Below are 6,167 nucleotides of genomic sequence, written 5' to 3'. Positions count from 1 at the left end.
TGAACCATAGCTAGAGAGCTCTTACGCTAGCATCTTGAAGTTACATTAGAACAAACCACGTTTCATTTTATCAGTACCATGGAAGGATTATATTTAGTAAAAGCTAAATTGCGACTGAAAACATTGATAATTCCCTGCTGCTTGTGTAACAGTTTAACTTTAGTCCGTTCCCTAAGCCCAGAGCCGGGCGCGAACCAGGGACCCTCTGCATACATCAACAACAGTCACCCACGAAGCATCGTTACCCATCGCTCCACAAAGGCCACGGCCCTTGCAGAGCAAGGGGAACCACTACTTCAAGGTCTCAGAGCAAGTGACGTCACCGATTGAAAGGCTATTAGCGCGCACCACCGCTAACTAGCTAGCCATTTCACATCCGTTACACTTGCTTGCATAACCTTAGCTTTTTCTTTGTTAAAGTATGGGTATCAACGTGGGTCGCGACCTGTCAGAGTCAATTAATAATTATTTCATTAATTACTGGAATTGATTTGGCCAAGTGCAACTGCGCTCTCTGTTCGGTGCGCTCTCTGTTCGGTGCGCTCTCTGTTCGGTGCGCTCTCTGCTTAGCAGCGGTCTCTGCTTAGTTTGGCAGCTGCGCAAGTTGGAGAGGAAGAGGTGTGTGCTTCGTGGTTTACCGGATATTTTTCTGCAGTTTTCTTGAAGATCACTCTGCGACACACATTGACTTGTCATTCCCACTTGCCATCACTCACTGCTGTCATCAAATGGATTGATGCTAGACACAAGTTCTGACTGAACTCAATTGTCATGAAACGCAAATACAGCGATGAGTTTCTCTCTCTTTCATACAAACGTTGAGAAATAACGAGGAGCGCCCACAATGTATTTTGTGCGGGAAAGTGCTTAGTAATGAGTCTTTCAAAACGAACAAATTAATAAAACGACACGTCCTGACCTAACATCCACAGCATGATGGTAAACCCAGGGAGTTATTTCAGAACAGGGCAGAATGCGTCAGGAAACAGTGCTTAGACAGTGGAAAAGTAAGTCAGCTAGCAAGGCATTGTTGTCATTTTATAACAGGTGATGATGAGCAGAAATAAGGGAGTACTAACTCTCATAGTAGTAGATGTGAATTTCTCTTTCAAACAATCCCTTGGCCTTATACACAGCTAACGTAAACTCGCCCCATTCCTTACAAATGTGTGCAACCGCAACATTCAAACGAGGCTACAAAGAAAACTAATGGGACTGTAGCGACTGTGTTGACTTCAAAATCGGGGGTGTGAACTAGGTTTCTATTCAAGCGTTGATCGACATGGTAATGGCTCTATAGTATTGGAGAAAAGTTGAAAAAACGGACCCTCCGTTACATCGTGAAGTGTCATGTCTTAACGTACAGCGCGCATAAAGCAACTATTTCTGTCTTACAATCTCTCTCCACCAGGTGTAGCACTTCTCTCATCGTTTAAAAACAAGAAATGGACAGTGACGGGAGTAATGGGGGATACCTAGTCATTTTTTGCGTCATCATTGCATGCGATCATCATTCTCAAAGCCGCTGTTTACTTCTAAGATCACTTTAGCACCGCCCTAAAAACCCGATTCAAATTCGACACAAACCTTCAAATAGGTATGTAATGACACATTATATAAACTCTTTATAGTGTTTTATTTACATTTTAGAGGTTATAAGGTGATAAGTTGGACAGATCGGGTGAAAAAAAGCAATTTTCCCACACAACCTCTCTCCTCACTATCACGCATTAGTTTCGCTTCCCCACCCGCCATTTTTAAAAAGACCCGACAGGGCTCATTGCCTGCTTGAATTATGCAGAAATGGGCAGCGTTTAGGTCATGTAATTGATCATGTTGGAAAGGGGAGAAATTGTGCTTTACAATGGTATTGACATTACAGTTGATCTGGAAGTATTACGTTTTTGGGGCGCTAAAATACGGGCAATTGTACGGACCAAGGCGATGTACGAGTTTACGTGAGTTTACGTTAATAGCTAACATTAGCCAAAGCAAACTAGCTAGCTTAGTGCAAACCTTAGAAACAGCACAGATGAAGATGAAAAATGATCAGGCTTACTGTACATCTTACTGTAGAAATTACTGTTGAAAACTAGTCTAGTTTGGAACTGTTGCTGTTAAAATACAAGTAATCATTTTTATTCTGAACTGGAATAAAATGATTGAAGCAAGATGCTTTTTGAGGCAAACACTCACACAGTTCTGTGTTGCTCATCTACAGCAGGAAGCGGTCTCCTGACTGACTGAGGAAGCAGTAGATTTTCTGATCCAGTTTGGCACCACATACCTATGCGAGTCAGGGTTCTCAACTCTGACATACTTAAAAAACAAGTACAGAAACAGTCTCAATGCTGAGCATGACCGCAGTGTTGTACTGTCAGAAACTGAGCCCAGAATAGACATGCTTGATGAAAACTTCAAACCAGCCACACACCTCTCATAAGGACTGTGTGTGGGTGTTTTCTGGTCTACAAATGTGATCAATCAGTTTATTCCAGTTCAGAATAAAAAAGATGTATTGTAATTTAACAGCAACAGTTCCACCCTAGACTTTCTTTCAACAATAATTTATACAGTAAGATGTACAGAAGGCCCGATCATTTTTCATCTGTACTGTTACTTAGGGTTGCACTATGAAAAAGCCTGTGTGTGTTCTGCTATTCATCTGTGTGATGTGATCAATCAGTTTATTCCAGTTTGGGATGAAAATGATTTGTATTTTAACAGCAACAGTTCCAACCTAGACAGGTATGTAAGAGTGTTTTTAATGGGGGGAAAATAAACATGAATAGATATTTATATGGATATTTAATTTAATAATTTTTTGTTTTTTGTCTATATTGCATTTGTTTAAGGAATTAGGTTAATGAAATGTACTGATATTTACATATAGTTGCATATTTTCCTAAGCTTGGGGCCCAGGAAAGCACTGAATTTCTCATTTGGGTCCCAGGCTGAAAAGTTTAAGATCCCCTGCTCTAGATGATTGCTCCGTCTGAGCAGCCAAGAAAAAAAACACAGTTGAGATTACTTTTCTTAAAGGTACTGCTACAATTTCAAAATTGTTGACAGGCTGTTAAAGAATATTCTGGTAAAATCTCAATAGAACATAAAGAATACAAGGAAAATATCTCTGCTATTAAGAATTTTACTGTAGAGCATTTGGCTCAATGAGACAATTTTGTTCACACTGCAATGCTTGGAGGGGGGTGACTCTGCAGGAAGGCTCACTCGAGAATGTCTCTAGAATGTCTTGAGATTCCCTCCAGTGTAAAATGGGTCTACTATATCAGCGGCTACACTGTAGCGATTTAATTCAGAGCACAATTGGGGGGTCACAACATTACAATATCGATTAGGCCTATAAATTTAGTATAGCTGCTTTTTCATAACTTTTTAGTTTTTGTAGGTCTAACGTGATGATATTATAAAAACATAAAGGGCATATTTTTCTCTATTGACCATATAATAAAAACATTGCAACTCACTCACCATGTCACTGAATCAGTGGGAGCCCTGAGCTTGTTTCCTGGCAACAAGACGGTTCCATCTAGGGGTGATGGGAGACAGTGACATGTTCCTTATGTCCAGTCTACTCCGTAATTTCGTTTTTGTTGTCGTCATTGCGGAAAACCCCGCTTGGCAGAGATAGGATGTTGGAAATGGAAGCAACTTTTTCAGTGCTTTTGTGGCTATCTCAGGATATTCAGCCTTGATTTTAATCCAGAAGGTCGGCAGAGATTAAGTTAAATTATCTCAAACATACTTTTAAGGCCACCGTCACTTACAACATCAAGGAGTTGATCTTCTTCCTGCACGGACATGGACGATTCACCTGGGATATTCACAAATGGGTCGCGGATCCATTCCTTCGCACTTCGTGGGTCTTTGGCGGTTGGGAAGTAACGCTCGAACTCTGTTGACAGCGAAGCTCGGAGATCGTGCACCAGCTGGGAGAAAGACTGCCCGGTCTCTCCCAAAATCCCTGCTAATGTTTGGAACATGTCAAATATGCCCCTGTCCACTCGCCGTCCCCACAGTTCCAGTTTGTCTTTGAATGCAGCCACTTTATCTGCCAATTTAAAGACAGTTATCATTCTCCCCTGAAGTGACAGATTGAGTTCATTGAGCAGGTTGAATAAGTCGCAAAGGTTTTGCAACCCATTCCTTGTCATTGAAATGTGCTGCCAGTGGTGACTTTTTTTTCTGAAAGAAATCTCTGCAGCGGCTCTCATAACTCAAACTCTGGCAAGCGATCTAGCTATCTGACTTCTGTGTATAAGAGAGGCATTGCTGTACACTATCGTACATGACCATCAAGCCTACGCTCAATACTTGCTCAGTCACTACACTGATGAAGCGCTTTTGTTGTTGTCCATCATCGGCCCCGCATGTAGTGATGGCTGTCAGGTATGACAGACGGGACATACTGGGTCTCATACTGCAAGAAGCACATCGACTACCTAGTCTGCAGTCATATATGAACCGAGGCGGATGTTTTCACATGGAGGACGGTAAGACCCCACTACATCTGGCCTGTGAGCTCCTGCGCTCTGAAGCAGTCATTCTGTTATTGGGCAATGGTGCCTCGCCACTGGCAGAGGATCACAACAGTATGACACCACTGGATGTAATTTTGGGACAGCTGTTGGGACTCCAAAGTGAACATTGGGGCCAAAAATCTGTGTCTTGACAACTTGTTAATGTTTATGCCCAAGATTTGTTTCAAAATGAAGAGTGCACTCGAAGGAGACACTGTTGGTCCAAAGTCCTTGGTGAGCGCAAATTCAAATATCTTGTTGGACAGAAGCCAGCTCCATTGTTTGTCATTTCCCTTTGCAAAATAATCTGAGTTCCTCCTTGAAACCACTACCCTGCCAACTGCTTGGACAGCTGAACGTGCTTTAAAAGTGTTTTAAATCTGTCTACATTATTTATTTATTGACCTATGTGAATGTTTTAGCATGATTGATCAAGATATCTGTGTGATGAGCCTGTAGGTCCTATGTATGATTTTATAAATGCAAACCCCTGTATGAAATGAGTAGGCTATATGAATTGGGTGCTAATTATGATAATATCTGTGATTCAAGTTTCAAATAAAATGTAAGATATATTTGGTAAATCATTTCATTTTTCTTAAAACCTTTTTATATAAGTTGTATGCAACTGTCTCAGATTGGAGACTAAATACAGGATAACAACATATTTTCATCGCAGTGCTGAATTTTACGCTTTTGTAGTCTACAGAAAATGTATGATTTGTTATCTGTTTAAAAAGATTACCTCTAATATGTTTAATATCTTAATAGGAATTTTGATCTGGGAACTTTTAAACATATTTCAAATGGTATAACAATTCCATTATGCCTCTCCAGTGATGGCTTTCCTCATTATCAACATAATGCTCAAGAGAAAAGAAAACTTGATAAACTAATAAATTGAAACTCGCATCATTGTTTCTTCTCTTCTGGCTTATTCCTTCCTTTCAAATAATAAAGCCTGGTGTTTAGCCCACTGATAAGCAGATTGGGAAGAGGGGTTGGGTAACTTAACCTCTCTTGGGTAGGGGGCAGTATTTTCACCTCCGGATGAAAAGCGTGCCCAAAGTAAACTGCCTGTTACTCAGGCCCAGAAGCTAGGATATGCATATAAGATTTGGATAGAAAACACTCTAAAGTTTCTAAAACTGTTAAAATAGTGTCTGTGAGTATAACAGAACTGATATGGCAGGCGACACACCGAGGACAAACCATCCAGGGGAAAGAAATTGAGGTCATAGGATTTTCCAATGTATTTTCTATGGGATACCCTTATTATTAGGAACCTGGTTGCAGTTCCTATGGCTTCCACTAGATGTCAACAGTCTTTAGAAATTGTTTGATGTTTTTATTTTGAGAAATGAAGAAGTAGTCCTATTCAATGTAAGTGTCACTCCAGGTGGACTCTGCTGTTTTGGTGCTCGTGAACTGGAACGCGGCTCACATTGTTTTTATCCGGTATTAGAAACAGTTTATTGCGTCTTAAATTTTATCGATTATTTACGTTTTAGGGTACATGAGGTTGGATTAGGAACATTGTTTGAAGTTTACAGGTAATTTATTAGATACTTTGTAGGCATGTTGGGCGAGTTGAAACCGGTGTATTTCTGAATCAAACGCGACAAA

At 40.5% G+C, this 6,167-nt stretch overlaps 1 pseudogene; it reads left to right on the top strand.

The window, feature by feature from the left end:
- The first annotated feature begins 421 nt into the window (after positions 1 to 421).
- LOC120023945 lies at positions 422 to 4,852 on the top strand (annotated as a pseudogene).
- The last annotated feature ends 1,315 nt before the right edge of the window (positions 4,853 to 6,167 follow it).

This window comes from Salvelinus namaycush, chromosome 29 (genome assembly GCF_016432855.1).
Source record: "Salvelinus namaycush isolate Seneca chromosome 29, SaNama_1.0, whole genome shotgun sequence".
NCBI lineage: Eukaryota > Metazoa > Chordata > Actinopteri > Salmoniformes > Salmonidae > Salvelinus > Salvelinus namaycush.
This window is presented reverse-complemented; position numbering and strand designations above follow the sequence as displayed.